At 46.4% G+C, this 17,166-nt stretch overlaps 1 protein-coding gene across 29 annotated transcripts in view; it reads right to left on the bottom strand.

The window, feature by feature from the left end:
* Positions 1–11,679, bottom strand: part of EPB41L2 (erythrocyte membrane protein band 4.1 like 2) — a 242,657-nt gene extending 230,978 nt beyond the window's left edge. For 28 of the 29 annotated variants that reach the window (XR_005456148.1, XR_005456149.1, XM_038766030.1 and 25 more), the window contains exon 1: positions 11,628–11,679. The gene's annotated coding sequence lies outside the window, so the exon portion shown is untranslated. The remainder of the gene's footprint in view (positions 1–11,627) is intronic. The other variant, XM_038766038.1, reaches the window with a different exon arrangement.
* Positions 11,680–17,166: the final 5,487 nt, after the last annotated feature.

The following is a 17,166-nucleotide window of genomic DNA, read 5'->3' as shown; positions in this document are numbered from 1 at the left end:
TTGCCTGGGGTGTTGGAACAGGGACTCACAAATGTGAGTGAGGTACAGAAGCAGGGAAATGTGAAGGAGACAATCCCGGTGCCACCGCAGCCTCCTCCTCAGTGGGGCCCAGAATGACGCATTTCTGGCTGTGGTGGAAACTTGGATGGACAGGCCCAGGATGGGCCCACCCTGTGGCAACAGTGGCCACACTAGCTGCGGCCAGCAGTGGAGAATGATCACATAGCAGGCTTAGGGTGTTGCTTCTTTCATTCAATCGTGTTTATTGAGCACTTACTGTGTGCAGAGCACTGTACTAAGTGCTTCTTCTCCCCCTCCACTTCCCCCTTTTCCCCCTCTGCTCCCAGCCTCTTTCCTATTTGCTTGCTTCCCTTCCCCCTCTGACCCCCTTTTCTGGCCTTAGTAATCTAGTCACCTTTTGGTGACAATTTGGTGCCAGAGGCTGGCAAAAGAAAAAAAAATGCCACTGCATAGGTAGCAACAGCCTACAGAAAAGCTGCCAAATTTGGGGGTGATTGGGGATGGGAAAAGTCAGCCAGGAATAATTTATAAGCTGCCACTGATCCTCAAAATCTCTTGAAATGAGTAAAATGTACAAGATATTTAGCTAAAAATACATTCTCACTAAATCTAAAATTAAACAAATATTATCTTGACCTTAAGGTGAGGTTAACTATATGGCCCTGAGCCAAGGGACTGCTGAGTCACAGGAGAATTATTCTTTCACAGAAAGCTGGAATGGCCATTATTGTCTGCAGGGACCCTCCAGAATTCTTGTTAACCCACAGGCAAGACTGACGCAGACTCTTCTAAATTGCTGACAAGACAGACTGCACAACAGAGAACTCTTAGAAACACTTTCGACTGTAAGCTTGTTGTGGGCAGGGAACTGTCTGCCAACTTTGTTGCAGCATACTCTCCCAAGTGCTTAGAACAGTGCTCTGCATGTAGTAAGTGCTCAACAAATACAATTGATTGATTGAATGCTATCTGCTAACTCTGTTTCAGCTTTCTCTCCAAACAGCAGGAATATCCAGTCTGAACCCACGTAGCCATCCCTGGCCCCCACCTTTTCCCTTCAGTTCTCCTCCTCATCCCTTCCCCCTCCTCTTTCCTTAGCCAGCTCTGCTGCTCTTTTCTCTTCCTGGCCAGCCTGTCCATCCCAGCCCCTTCCTATTCCACTTCCCCACGACTCCTCCTCCTCCCTTCCTCACCCTCAGGCCCCTGCTCCCTCCAGCTGTTCCAGCAGTGACCCAGCTCGGAGCCAAGCGGAGTGATTAGAAGGCAAGATCTTCTGGAAAAAGATTTCCCTTCATCGTTTATAGTCAGTATAGACCACCTCTTCTCCAGCCCTCCATTCTCACCTCTCTGTCATTCAACAGGAAGAAAGAAAACGAAAACAATTCTCTTCAGAAAAAAGAAAAAAATATATATAAAATTGTCTATTCTTCATTCGTCTTCCCAAACCATATTTGGCACCCATCCCCAGGCTACTCGCTAGTCTCTGACCCTTCCTGGCTACAAGCTGATCCTATGAAGATATCCGAGGAGCCAGCAAGTCACATTCTGGGTAATACTTCCTAGGCCTCACTGGATCCAGATCATGGAGCTGTGATAAAATGGTAGTTACGATAAGCAACTGTCTCTTGACAACAATTCACTTAGACATTCACCAAGAAATGACAGTCCAGTCAATAATAATAATTATGGTATTTGTCAAGTACTTACTATGTGACAAGCACAGTCAACAAGCCTGAAGCACAGGTACTGACTTTTCCTATCATGGGTAGGGGCAAAAAGGGGGAAAGGATTTTGGGGGAAAATGGGGATTAAGAGGAGGCAAGCTTCAGAGAGCTAACAGACCTGAAAGCCAACATTTTGAGGTCTTGTCAGTGACCTGAGTTGTGCAAGGTTTTGTTCCAGCTCAAAAAGCTTTGGGGAAAAGACCTTCCCCCAGGAGCTGGGCACCCTGAGATGGTGTACCGAACCTTCTCTATGAAAAAGCCGAAGATCTGAAAACCTGCACCATGTACAGCATTCCAACCCATAATTGTGTTCTGCAGATATGCAGACCCACCAAATCCTAAAACCAAGCTTACCTTGTAGGAGAGTCACAGAACATGGCATTAAAGTAACATTAAATGCCAACCAAAACAGTCCATGAAGTGAAGGAAAATACCAGAGGAAGGAGATGTGTGTGGTTGTTTGACCTCAGTTGACCTTTTTTTTAAAATATAATTTGTTAAGTGTTCATTATGTGCCAGACACTGTTCTAAGCACCAGGGCAAGTACACGTTAATCAGGTTGGACACAGTCCACATCCATATGTGGTTCACAGTCTTAATCCCCATTTTACACATGAGGTAACAGGCATAGACAAGTTAAGGTACTTGCCCAGGGTCACACAGCAGGCAAGTAGCGGAGCAGGACTCGAATCCAGGTCCCTCTGACTCCTAGGCTGCAAGAATGCTGCTCTTCCAGCAGAATGGCAGCGAATAGTAAAGCAATGTTAGTGATTATATATGCTGCCTTTGCTGTCCCCTTTAGGCAACAATACCCTTCCTGATTGTTCTCAATATATTGTTGTTCTCAACTCTGGCCCTGCCAGAATTGAGAGTTGAGTAGGATCTTAAGTGTCAACTGGTGGAGAGCAGAAGCTCCTCACCTTCCATCTGTGGCCCTGTTCTGTCACCTCCTTATGATGAGAAAGTTAGCCAACAGAAAAAGAATGACCAAAAAAAAAAAAAAAAATCAATCAGTGGTGTTCACTGGGCTCTGACTGTGAGCAGAGCACTGTACTAAGAGCTTGGGTGAGTACAATGCAACACAGTCAGACACACTCCCTGCCCAAAAAGAGCTTATGGTCTAGAGGGAACTAGAGTTCAGGTCAACAAAAATTCCCATTAAAATGGAGAGGTAAAGGGCTTTTCAAAATGCTTTTCCTTGAAGGAAGAGAGCGGAATTCTCCAGGTACAGAACTCTTGGCCTAGCAGTGCTCTAAATATTTACATAGCATGTATCCAAGACTACAGTACTTGTGATTTACTTGGTTAACAAAATCTGAAGCAAGTATGATGACTGCAAACCCCGAACTAATAATACTCAGGTGTCTTACAATCAGAATGTACAAAAAAATGGTATTAATTGAGCACTTACTATGTGCAGAGCACTGTTACCAAGCACTTGGGAGAGTACAACACAACTGACAGACACATTCCCTGTCCACAAGTTTATACTACAGAGGGGGAGACAAGCGTTAATATAAATCATTTTTAACACATAATTTATAGATATGTACATAAGCGCTGTGGGGCTGAGGGTGGGACAAATTCCAAATGCCCAAAGGTCACAGATCCAAATGCTTAGATGATGTAGAAGGAGAGCAAGTCAGGGAAAAGAGGGCTCAGTCTTGAGATGCTGCCAACAGCCCACTCCATACCATTTGGCTTTCCAAAAATGTAGTTCCGTTTTTCAATGATACAAGGAAACTCGAATGTAAATTGCGTCTTCCTGACAGTGTAGGAGAAGAGAGACGAGGCTTTGGAAAGCATTCCAGGGAAAGCAATGACGACTATTCCAGATCTCCCTCTCCTAGGGCCTGAGACTTTCCTACTTCAGAGGTGACCTCGCTTCCATCCCTCCAACTCACCCCCAAGAGGTTGGGAGGAACGCTCAGGTTTTAGCTTGGGTAGCCCCACGGAGCCGAGGGAAATTTGATACTCCAGACCACATTTGTATCCAGGAACATTTGCAGGTCTGAGTGAGAAGCTGCTGGAGCAGACCGACGGGAATGTTTTAGTACGGTGCTCTGCCCACAGTAAGCACTCAAATACAGCTGATTGAATTCCCAGGACATGGCCCAAAGCTAAGCTATTTACCAGACTCGCTAATGGGGTACTCTTTCTTTAAACCTGAACTAGAGTGATAAGGTATTTGTTGACTACAGTAGCTAACAAAAATATTTATTGCTGTTTTTACATTTGTAAAGAAAACTCCCGCAGAGAGGACCATTTCATGTCTCGAAAACAAACAAGCCTGCTGAAAATAAGTCTCCAAGAAGGAAAAAAACCAGCAAAGCATAACTTGTTTCCAAATACAATCAGTTTCCAAAAACAAAACATAACTTATCTGAATGTAAACAAATAACATGGTGCGTAGCATAGCTAAATGTTTTTAAGACCCACTAACTACTCTGTGAATGACTGCAAGCATCTATTTTTACCTCCTTCTGAAAGTACAGAAATTCAAATCAAAGCTCCATACCCCCAATTTAAAACAGATATTTTAAAAGGGGGTTGGGAGGGAGGGAGGTTGCTCCTGTTTTCTCCAGGGTGGGGACAGAGGCCAAAGTAAACCCTTAAAAATATAGGGTTCTGCTATATAAAATACAAGCCTACATTCCTCAAGCTCAGGGTGCAGATTCTTCTGAGCCCACTAAAAAGAATGTCATGGATCCCCACTTTATAGTTTTCAAGCCACAGTAATGTGATAGCGGTGCTTTAGAATGAAAACTGGTGTTAAATTTAACTATACAATATTACTAATTACAGAGTAATTTTACCAATAAATATTTTGGTTAAAGACTGCTTTGTCATCTGTGAGTAATTTTAAAGGCAAGCAGTTTAGTGGTACTCGTAGACCCGTTCTGGGGTTTTCTTTTAAAAAAAACAAAAACTATTTTTACATTCTGGTAACCCAGAAGCCTTACTGAATTCATTTCTTTAGAACTGGTCATTTGGCAGCAGTAAACCACAAGAACGTTAAAATGCAAAAGACTTACCCCTTTCAAAGGTAAATCTGATCAAAGTTAACTTGGAAACCAGATTACAGTAACTCATCATATTAGGGTTAAGCAACAGTAAATCCTGAAGTCATAATCTTATGGATATGCCCTGCTTTATATACATATGCATACATATATATGCAGAACTCAAAGGGAGATGAAGGATAATTTCCTTGTTTAGAATATACAGTGGAGAAGACGGCTTGTCCTTTCAATGTTCCCTTTCTTGGGAATTAAATTTCACACTTCATTTTTAAGTGTATATTCAATTACCTACTTGAATAAACTTCAAACTCTTGATTCCAGTTCAGTATTTAAAAGGAGTTTTCATATTCCTTGTAAAAAAACAAAAAAGAGCTTGAGTTTATTTTTATATTATCCTCTCCATTTATTGCTTTAAATGATGAGACTTCCAAATTAGCCCCTGGCCAACACCCCCCCACCCTCACCCCGCCTCAAGCAGCTTTCTAGGTTGGTTATCCACCAATCATGGTACGACTTTGTCCCCATTTAAAGTCTCTGCACACAGTGCTCTAACTCCCAAGGCTGGAGGTAAAAATTAAAAGAGCTGTTATGTCTAGGGCCTTCTTAAAAGGGGGGGCGGGGTAAAGAAACGGTCCTCCCAGTTACTCCAAATGAGCAGCCTGTTGTCTCTGCAACCCTTCTGGATACAAGACCACTACTGACTTCAGTGGGAACTCTGCCGAAGAAGCAACTGGGAGACTGGGCAGGATTAAATTAGCCCTAAATCCACTCCATTGTTCCCAGGAACTACAACAGCAAGGACAGTTCTCTCAAAAATTCAAAAAGCCTGGTTGAGGGTGGATACCTAAAAGGTTTGCCATAGCTCTCAGGCCGGGATGTAGAATTAGGGCAGAGGCAAGGGGCAAGGCACTGCGATTAAAACGTGGGTATCATATCTGCAATCCGGTGGTCATACTCCTAAACCCTACCGCAATTCAGACCTGGACTACACCACAGCCTCCACAGTAGCAGAGATGGCAGTCAAAAACGGTCGATGGGCTAAACACGCTATTTGCAGTTCCACTGCACTCTTCCCTAACCCAGAGAGCAATGGTACATGGTGGGACTTTTAAATTCACTCCCAAAGGCTAGTGTTAAGTTATTATTCCTTCCTTTCTTCCACCACGCTTTCACATGTAAACCAGTAGCCCTGAAATAAAGAGCAAGACACTAAAATAAATAATGCTACCAATAATTATGGTATTTGTTAAGCACTTACTCTACGCCTAGCACTGTTCTAAGCACTGGGGTAAATACAAGGTGAAGAGGCTGTCCCACAGGGGGCGCTCAGTCTTAATCCCCATTTTACAGATGAGGGAACTGAGAAACAGAGGAGTTACGTGACTTGCCTAAGGTCACACAGCAGACAAGTGGTTAAGTTGGGATTAGAACCCACATCCTCTGTCTCCCAAGCCTATGCTCTTGCCACTAAGCCACGCTACTTCTCTAAAATAAAAAAGAGTGCAGTCTGTAGCATCAGAGACAGAAAGGGCTGGCTTGTTTCTGATCTCCCCTGCAACTCCAGCATTCTAAAACAACAATGAAAAACAGGGCCAGTCAGAGAAAGACAGCTGAGAACTGAATCAGAGGAACACAGAAAGTGAAAGAAACTTTTTTGCTGAGACAACCCCCACCCTCACACCCTAATTGGTAATACTCGACACCTGGGTAAAGGTTCTTGCTACCAGTTTAACTGTAAGGTAATGCACCTGTGGCCTCTGACAAATGTTCCTTGTGCAGAACACCCCTCCCCCTGACCCAGCCTCCTCATCCTTCACCCCCCCCCCAAAAAAACAAGTCAGTTGCCAAATAGGTGCACATCAAACTTAATCCACAAAATACAGCTATCAAGAAGGTCAGAGAAACCTAGGAACACAGAATGGCAGGGCCTAGCCAGCCAGTAACAGAAATCAGGTCCAAGGCTCGAGGGAGGGGTGAGGAAGGGGGAGAACTCCAGACTGCTCTCAAGAGCAGGGGCCTGGGAGTCAGAGGACCTGGGTTCTAATCCCACCTCTACCAGTGTTTATTAGGTGACCTTGGACAAGTCACTTAACTTCTCTGTCTCAGTTTCCTCAGCTGTAAAATGGAGATTACCTGGTCTCCCTCCTACATAGACTGTGAGCCCCGTGCTGAACAAGGACTGAGTCCGACCTAATTCCTTCTACCTACCCCAGCGCTTAGAACAGTCTTTGACACACAGTAAGCGCTTCTTACCATCAAACACAATGAATGGGCAGTAAGAGACTTAAATGGTATGACTCAAGGCTCATCTTTGTAGATCATCGTACAACTCATACCCAAGTATAGGGCTGGATGAAGGAGGTTAGCAACTCAAATAGGGAGTCCCAGGGTTAAGGGGAGTTTTGAGGGGAAGGGAGGAGTGGCTCTTGAAGCACCTCTGTAGGGGCCCTAACTGGCTTTTGAGCCTCCTTGGAGTGGCAGTGTGGAAGTAAGGAAATTGGGGAGCCATTAGTTTGTCTTTACTTTGCTATGGGATACACTACCAGAACGACTACAAATGGAGGTGGGGGGGAGGGGGGAGAGTCTGGGAGAGACGTGTCCAAGGCGTCTGGGGCAGAAACGACTTGACAGCATAAGACAAGATGAGACAATCGACCTGACTCGGCCCACACTGGCCCCTAGGGAGGGGGTCCTGGGTCACTTAGTTCATTACCTCGGGTTCTGTCTGACCCCGGGTCCTCGGGAGCAGAGCCATAGCCAGACTGCTCCTTCTTAGCCTCCTTATTCATTCAATCGTATTTATTGAGCATTTACTGTGTGCAGCCTCCTTAGAAAGACTGGGTGGGCAAGGGAAGGTTCCATTGGCCCACTTTGCTGGGGCAGTCCAACCCCCATCTGCCACCTCATCAATTCCCCAGGAAGTCAGCTGCCTAAGTCTTTAGCTCCAGTGCCACAGGAGCTGAGACAAGCAATAGCATTTATTTACTGAGAATGATGGCATTTTATTTAGTGTTTACTATGTGAAAGGCACTGTTCTAAGCACTGGGGAGTTTACAAGGTGATCAGGTTGTCCCACAGGGGGCTCACAGTCTCAATCCCCATTTTCCAGATGAGGTAACTGAGGCCCGAAGAAGTTAAGTGACTTGCCCAAAGTCACACAGCTGACAATTGGCGGAGCCAGGATTTGAACCCATGACCTCTGACTCCAAAGCCAGTGCTCTTTCCACTGAGCCATGCTGCTTCTCCAGCTGAGAACTGACTACATGTGGCACACTACACTAAGTATTTGGCAGAGCACAACGGAATTAGCAGATGTGTTCCCTGCCCACAGCCAACTTACAAATTGGAGGGAACAGATATTATTACCTTGCAAGTCCTTCACCTGAAAACACTCAGAAAAATGAGGTTTTTGCAGGAAAAAAGAACGTGGAGTGTTAGTTCTGCAGATGATTTTGGTGGGGGAGGGGGCATAACTTCGTTCATTCAACCACACTTATTGAGTGCTGACTGTGTGGTGTTCGGGAGTAACCTCATTACTTCTGTAGCAACAGTAACCTCTCAAGAGGAAGGCGGAGGGAGGCAACGAGTCCAGCTCCAAAGGTCTAGCAGCAAAGGGGAGATGGGGAGAGGAGATCCCCAATGATTAGTCATTATTATTAAGGACTGTCTCTATTGCCGAATTGTACTTTCCAAGCATCCAATAAATACTATCGAATGAATGCACGCAGGCAGGCATCGATAATAATAATAATGATGGCATCGCTTACTATGTGCAAAGCGCTGTGGAGGTTACAAGGTGATCAGGTTGTCCCACGGGGGGCTCACAGTCAATCCCCATTTTGCAGATGAGGGGACTGAGGCCTAGAGAAGTTAAGTGACTTGCCCAAAGTCACACAACTGATAATTGGCAGAGTCGGGATTTGAACCCATGACCTCTGACTCCAAAGATAAGGCAGGGGGTCCCGCTTGTCAGCCCCCCCGTGGGTGGGGGAAGACGGGGCAGGGGGGCAGCGTAGGAAAGAGGAGAGGAAAGGCGGCGGCAGGGCCTGGAGGAGGGGAGAGAAGAGGAATCCGCGGGGACGGCGGCAGCTGCGATAGTCATGACATCCCCGACATCTCTAGGGGACACACACACACACATGTGCATTGGAGACGCAGCGTGGCTCAATGGCAAGAGCCCGGGCTTGGGAGTCAGAGGTCGTGGGTTCTAATCCCGGCTCCTCCACTTGTCAACTGTGTGACTTGGGGCAAGCCACTTCATTTCTCTGGGCCTCAGTTCCCTCATCTGTAAAATGGGGTTTAAAAGTGTGAGCCCCACGTGGGACAACCTGATCACCTCGTATACCCCCCCCAGTGCTTAGAACACTGCTTGGCGCATAGTAAGCGCTTAACAAATGCCATCATTATTATTCTTCTCTGTGCCCCAGCGACCTCACCTGTAAAATGGGGGGGGCGGGGGGAATGTGAGCCCCACGTGGGGCAACCTGATGACCTTGTATCCCCCCCAGCGCTTGGAACAGTGCTTGGCACGTAGTAAGCGCTTAAACGCCATCATTATTATCATTATTATTATTCTCTGTGCCCGGCGACCTCACCTGTAAAATGGGGGGGGGGGGGGAGAATGTGAGCCCCACGTGGGGCAACCTGATGACCTTGTATCCCCCCCAGCGCTTGGAACAGTGCTTGGCATATAGTAAGCGCTTAACAAACGCCATCATTATTATTATTATTATTCTCTGTGCCCGGCGACCTCATCTGTAAAATTGGGGTGAAAACTGTGCGCCCCACGTGGGACAACCTGATGACCTTGTATCCCCCCCAGCGCTTAGAACAGTGCTTGGCACATAGTAACTGCTTAAACGCCATCATTATTATTATTATTATTCTCTGTGCCCCGGTGACATCATCTGTAAAACGGGGGTGAAGGCTGTGAGCCCCACGTGGGGCAACCTGATTCATTCAATCGTAGTTACTGAGCGCTTACTGTGTGCAGAGCACTGTACTAAGCGCTTGGGAAGTACAAGCTGGCAACATATAGAGACGGTCCCTACCCAACAGTGGGCTCACAGTCTCCCCAGCGCTTAGAACAGTGCTTGGCACATAGTAAGCGCTTAACAAGTACCATCAGCATTATTATCCCAGCGGTGTCCGCAAACCCCGAGCGGCGTCTGTGCGTGAGCGCACACACACACACACACACACACACACACACACACAATCAATCAATCGTATTGAGCGCTTACTGTGTGCAGAGCACTGTACTAAGCGCTTGGGAAGTACAAGTTGGCCACATATAGAGACAGTCCCTACCCAACAGTGGGCTCACAGTCTCCCCAGCGCTTAGAACTGTGCTTGGCACATAGTAAGCGCTTAACAAGTACCATCAGCATTATTATCCCAGCGGTGTCCGCAAACCCCGAGAGGCGTCTGTGAGCACACACACACACACACACACACACACACACACACACACACACACAATATCAATCAATCGTATTGAGCGCTTACTGTGTGCAGAGCACTGTACTAAGCGGTTGGGAAGTACAAGTTGGCAACATATAGAGACAATCAATCGTATTTAAGAGCTTACTGTGTGCAGAGCACTGTACTAAGCGCTTGGGAAGTACAAGTTGGCAACATATAGAGACAGTCCCTACCCAACAGTGGGCTCACAGTCTAAAAGGGGGAGACAGAGAACAAAACCAACACACACACACAGAGCCCGTCCCCACACCACCCCCCGCCCCGGGTGCATGCCCACATCCGCACTTCGGAGGTTGCATCCATCACCCGCCCCCGGCCGCAGCTGCAAACCAACACTCCCCCTCCCCAGTGCCCCCCAGCAGGAGCTACCAGAAGGCCCCCACGCCTTCCCAGTGGGCACGGCTTCCCCTTAGCCCCGGGCACGGGCGGGCACACACACACCCCCGGGCCCATCATCATCATCAATCGTATTTATTGAGCGCTTACATGTGCAGAGCACTGTACTAAGCGCTTGGGAAGTACAAATTGGCAACATATAGAGACAGTCCCTACCCAACAGTGGGCTCACAGTCTAAGAGGGGGAGACAGAGAACAAAACCAAACATACCAACAAAATAAAATAAATAGAATAGATATGTACAAGTAAAATAAATAGAGTAATATGTACAAACATATATACAGGTGCTGTGGGGAAGGGAAGGAGGTAAGATGGGGGGATGGGGAGGGGGACGAGGGGGAGAGGAAGGAAGGGGCTTAGTCTGGGAAGGCTTCCTGGAGGAGGTGAGATCTCAGTAGGGCCTTGAAGGGAGGAAGCGAGCTAGCTTGGCGGATGGACAGAGGGAGGGCATTCTGTCTCTGTCTCCCCCTACTAGACTGTGAGCCCACTGTTGGGTAGGGACTGTCTCTATGTGTGGCCAATTTGTACTTCCCGAGCGCTTAATACAGTGCTCTGCACATAGTAAGCGCTCAAGAAATACGATTGATGATGATGATGGTGGAGAGGGGGACGAGGGGGAGAGGAAGGAAGCCAGGGAGGGCGGGAGGAAAGAGGAGCCTCCCGGAGAGGCGGGACTCGCTGGGAAGCGGGCGCCAACAGCGAGTTGCCGTGAACCCGCTCGGAGCAGGGCGGGAAGGAAAAAGGGGGCGGCTCGCTCACTCACCCACCCAATCGTATTTATTGAGCGCTTACTGGGTGCAGAGCACCGTACTAAGCGCTTGGGAAGTACAAGTTGGCAACATATAGAGACGGTCCCTACCCAACAGTGGGTTCCCCGAGAGGGCGCGGATTTCCCTCCCGCTTAGCCCCTGCTCTCCGCCCGCCCGCCAAGGCCCGGGGTCCGGGGCGGGGCAGGCCGGGGCCCGCCTCGTTCCTTACCGCTGCAGCGCTCGCTTTGCTCCCGCTCCCGCAGCCTCCGCCGGGCCCGTCCTCCGCCCGCAGCTTCAAATTGAAATTCCCCGGCGGGGCCGCCCCGCTCCGCCCCCGGGCCCCAGGCGGCTCCGCCCCCCGACCCCCTGCGGGCCCGGCCCCCGCCCCAGCAGACCCCGCCCCCCACGTAGGACCCTTCCCCGGACTCCCCCTCGTCCCCCTCTCCGTCATCATCATCAATCGTATTTATTGAGCGCTTACTATGTGCAGAGCACTGTACTAAGCGCTTGGGAAGTACAAATTGGCAACACGTAGAGACAGTCCCTACCCATCAATCAATCAATCAATCAATCGTATTTATTGAGCGCTTACTATGTGCAGAGCACTGTACTAAGCGCTTGGGAAGTACAAATTGGCATCACATAGAGACAGTCCCTACCCAACAGTGGGCTCACAGTCTAAAAGGGGGAGACAGAGAACAGAACCAAACATACCAACAAAATAAAATAAGTAGGATAGAAATGTACAAGTAAAATAAATAAATAAATAAATAAATAGAGTAATAAATATGTACAACCATATATACATATATACAGGTGCTGTGGGGAAGGGAAGGAGGTAAGACGGGGGGATGGAGAGGGGGACGAGGGGGAGAGGAAAGAAGGGGCTCAGTCTGGGAAGGCCTCCATCAGTGGGCTCACAGTCTAAAAGACTCCATCCCCCCTTCTTACCTCCTTCCCTTCCCCACAGCACCTGTATATATGTTTGTGCATATTTATTACTCTACTTTACTTGTACATATCTATTCTATTTATTTTATTTTGTTAGTATGTTTGGTTTTGTTCTCCGTCTTCCCCTTTTAGACTGTGAGCCCACTGTTGGGTAGGGACTGTCTCTATATGTTGCCAATTTGGACTTCCCAAGCGCTTAGTACAGCGCTCTGCACATAGTAAGCGCTCAATAAATACGATTGATGATGATGATGATGACTATTCTATTGATTTTATTTTGTTAATATGTTTTATTTTATCCTCTATTTTATTTTGTTAATATGTTTGGTTTTGTTCTCTGTCTCCCCCTTTTAGACTGTGAGCCCACTGTTGGGTAGGGACTGTATATGTTGCCAATTGGTACTTCCCAAGCGCTTAGTACAGTGCTCTGCACATAGTAAGCGCTCAATAAATACGACTGATGATGATGATGATGATGACTATTCTATTGATTTTATTTTGTTAATATGTTTTGTTTTATTCTCTATTTTACTTTGTTAGTATGTTTGGTTTTGTTCTCTGTCCCCCCCTTCTAGACTGTGAGCCCACTGTTGGGTAGGGACTGTCTCTATATGTTGCCAATTGGTACTTCCCAAGCGCTTAGTACAGTGCTCTGCACATAGTAAGCGCTCAATAAATACGATTGATGATGATGACTATTCTATTGATTTTATTTTGTTAATATGTTTAGTTTTATTCTCTATTTTATTTTGTTAATATGTTTGGTTTTGTTCTCTGTCCCCCCCTTCTAGACTGTGAGCCCACTGTTGGGTAGGGACTGTCTCTATATGTTGCCAATTGGTACTTCCCAAGCGCTTAGTACAGTGCTCTGCACATAGTAAGCGCTCAATAAATACGATTGATGATGATGACTATTCTATTGATTTTATTTTGTTAATATGTTTAGTTTTATTCTCTATTTTATTTTGTTAATATGTTTGGTTTTGTTCTCTGTCTCCCCCTTTTAGACTGTGAGCCCACTGTTGGGTAGGGACTGTCTCTATATGTTGCCAATTGGTACTTCCCAAGCGCTTAGTACAGTGCTCTGCACATAGTAAGCGCTCAATACGATTGATGATGATGATGATGATGATGACTATTCTATTGATTTTATTTTGTTAATATGTTTTGTTTTATTCTCTATTTTATTTTGTTAATATGTTTCGTTTTGTTCTCTGTCTCCCCCTTGTAGACTGTGAGCCCACTGTTGGGTAGGGACCGTCTCTATATGTTGCCAACTTGGACTTCCCAAGCGCTTAGTACAGTGCTCTGCACACAGTAAGCGCTCAATAAATACGATTGAATGAATGAATGACCCCTGCAGACTCGGCCCCCCATGCAGGACCCTCCCCCGACCCACTGCACCCCGCCCCCCAGGCTGGACCCTCCCCCGGCTCCCCTGCGGGCCCCGACCCCCGTGGGACCCGCCCTTCTGCAGGGTCAGCCTCCCGAACCTGGGTAGGAACCGTCTCTGTATCATCATCAATCGTATTTATTGAGCGCTTACTGTGTGCAAAGCACTGTACTAAGCGCTTGGGAAGTACAAGTTGGCAACATATAGAGACAGTCCCTACCCAACAGTGGGCTCACAGACTGAAAGTCCCTAAAAGTCTAAAAGCTCACAGTCTAAAACAGTCTCTGTATGTTGCCAACTTGTACTTCCCAAGCGCTTAGTACAGTGCTCTGCACGCAGTAAGCGCCCAGTAAATACGATTGACTATGTTGCCAACTTGAGAAGCAGTGTGGCTCAGTGGACAGGAGCCCGGGCTTTAGAGTCAGAGGTCATGGGTTCAAATTCCGGCTCCGCCAATTGTCAGCTGTGTGACTTTGGGGCAAATCATTTGACTTATCTGTGCCTCAGTTACCCCATCTGTAAAATGGGGATGAAGACTGTGAGCCCCCCGGGGGACAACCTGATCACCTTGTAACCTCCCCAGCGCTTAGAACAGTGCTTTGCACATAGTAAGCGCTTAATAAATGCCATTATTATTATTATTATTGTACTTCCCAAGCTGAAGTACAAGTTGGCAACATATAGAGACAGTCCCTACCCAACAATGGGCTCACAGTCTAGAAGGGGGAGACAGAGAACAAAACCAAACATATTAACAAAATAAAATAAATAGAATAGATATGTTCAAGTAAAATAAATAAATAAATAGAGTAATAAATATGTACAAACATATATACAGGTGCTGTGGGGAAGGAAAGGAGGTTAAACGGGGGGATGGAGATGTGGGAGAGGAAGGAGGGGTCTCAGTCTGGGAAGGCCTCCTGGTCGGGGGTCGTGTAGCTAATGAATGAATGAATGAATGAATGCAGGACCCTCCCCTGACCCCCCTGCGGGCCCCGCCCCCCCAGCCGAGCCCGAAACCCATCCCAGCCCCAGCCCACTCACCACCAGCTCCTCTGGTCAGGCACCCTGGAAGCTTAGTGGGGTTTTCCACTCCCCCGACCACTTCGTACAGTGCTCTGCACACAGGAACCACTCAATAAAGACGATTGATTGATTGATTGATTGAATAAATACCATTGACCCCCTGACTAGTCCTCAAGTACAACCTCCTCGTGGGAAAGGAATGTGTCGTTTATTGTTGTTTTGTACTCCCAACACTTCATACAGTGCTCTGCACAAAGGAACCGCTCAATAATAATAATAATCCGATGGCATTTATTAAGCGCTTACTATGTGCAAAGCACTGTACTAAGCGCCGGGGAGGTTACAAGGTGATCAAATTGTCCCATGGGAAGGGGGCTCACACCATTTTACAGATGCAGTAACTGAAGCCCAGAGAAGTGAAGTGACTTGCCCAAAGTCACACAGCTGACACTGACCTCCTGACTAGTCCTCAAGTACTAATAACCTCCTCATGGGCAAAGAATGTGTCCGTTTATTGTTGTTTTGTACTCCCAACAGTTCGTACAGTGCTCTGCACACAGGAACCGCTCAATAAATACCACTGACCCCCTGATTAGTCCTCAAATACTAATAACCTCCTCGTGGGCGAGGAATGCATCCTTTTATTGTTGTTTTGTATTCCCCTGAGAACTTCGAAAAGTGCTCTGCACACAGAAACCGCTCAATAAATACCACTGACCCCACTGCCTAGTCCTCAAGTACTAATAACCTCCTCGTGGGCAAGGAATGCGTCCCTTTATTGTTGTTTTGTATTATTTCCCTGGGCACTTCGTACAGTGCTCTGCACACAGTAAGTGCTCAATAAATATGATTGACCCACAGACTATTCGTCAAATACTAACCACCTCCTCGTGAGCAAGGAATGCGTCCGATTACTGTTGCTTTGTACTCTCCCTAGCACTTCGTATAGTGCTCTCCATGCAGTAAGTGCTCAATAAACACAGCTGACCGACTGATTCTTTCTTCATCAGGTACTAATAAGCTCCTGTGGGCAAGGAATGTGTCCGTTTACTGTTGTTTTGTAATCTCCCGAGGACTTAGTACAGCACTCTGCGCACAGTAAGCACTCAATAAATACAACTGATCGCCTGCCTATTCGAAGATACAACCAAATGTGACAATTATTATACGATTTCCTTGATCTCATGTGTCAGCAAGATACTGCTAAAAGGCATACAGCGTCGAATGGAGGCCTACATGGAACGCGGATAGCCCGATGTTCATGCAGGATTCCAGAAAGGACACGAGGGATGTGAGATATCATTGCTGATGTCTGTTGGATAATTGAAAGGACAAGAGAATATCAAAAAGAAGTCAGCATGTGCTTTATTGATTATAGTAAGTCTTTTAACTGTGTGGATCATGAGAAACTCTGGAGCACATCAAGGAAAGTGGGCATGCTGGACCATTTAACTAAATTAATCTGGAACGTGTATGGCAAACTTTGATTTGTTTTGTTTTGCCTTGCTTTGTTGTCTGTCTCTCCCCTTCTAGACTGTGAGCCCGTTGTTGGGTAGGGACTGTCTCCATATGTTGCCAACTTGTACTTCCCAAGCACTTAGTACAGTGCTCTGCACACAGTAAGCGCTCAATAAATACGATTGATGATGATGATGATGATGATTGTCTCTATTTGTTGCCGAATTGTACTCTGTAAGCACTTAGTGCAGTGCTCTGCACACAGTAATCATTCAATAGAGAAGCAGTGTGGCTCAGTGGAATGAGCACGGGCTTTGGAATTAGAGGTCATGGGTTCAAATCCCACTCTGCTTGTCAGCTGTGTGACTTTGGGCAAATCACAACTTCTCTGTGCCTCAGTTACCGCATATATAAAATGGGGATTAAGACTGTGAGCCCCCCGTGGGACAACCTGGTCACCTTGTAACCTCCACAGCGCTTAGAACAGTGCATTGCACATAGTAAGTACTTAATAAATACCATTATTATTATTAATAAATACAATTGAATGAATGAATTAATTAATTAATGAACAGGAGGCTACAATAAGAAAAGAAAATGGAGAGACAGATTGGTTTCCCATTAGTAAGGGTATAAAACAAAGACATATCTTATCGCCTTATCTATTCTTCCTTTACACTGAATACCTAAGGAGAGAAGCCGGATTAGATGAAAACCAACAGGGAGTAAAGATTGCAGGAGGGAATATAAACAACCTTCCTTATGCTGATGTTACAACCCTACTAGAAGAAAGTGAAGAAGATTTGAAGGGCTTATTGTTAAAAGTTAAGGAACAGAGCAAAAAGATGGGCCTATATTTGAATGTCAAGAAAACAGAGATCATGACAACTGAAATAATAATAATAATGAGGACATTTGTTAAGCGCTTACAATATGCCAA

Source organism: Tachyglossus aculeatus, chromosome 2 (assembly GCF_015852505.1).
Source record: "Tachyglossus aculeatus isolate mTacAcu1 chromosome 2, mTacAcu1.pri, whole genome shotgun sequence".
NCBI lineage: Eukaryota > Metazoa > Chordata > Mammalia > Monotremata > Tachyglossidae > Tachyglossus > Tachyglossus aculeatus.
Note: the sequence above shows the minus strand (reverse complement) of the source record. Positions and strands in the feature narration are given on the sequence as shown.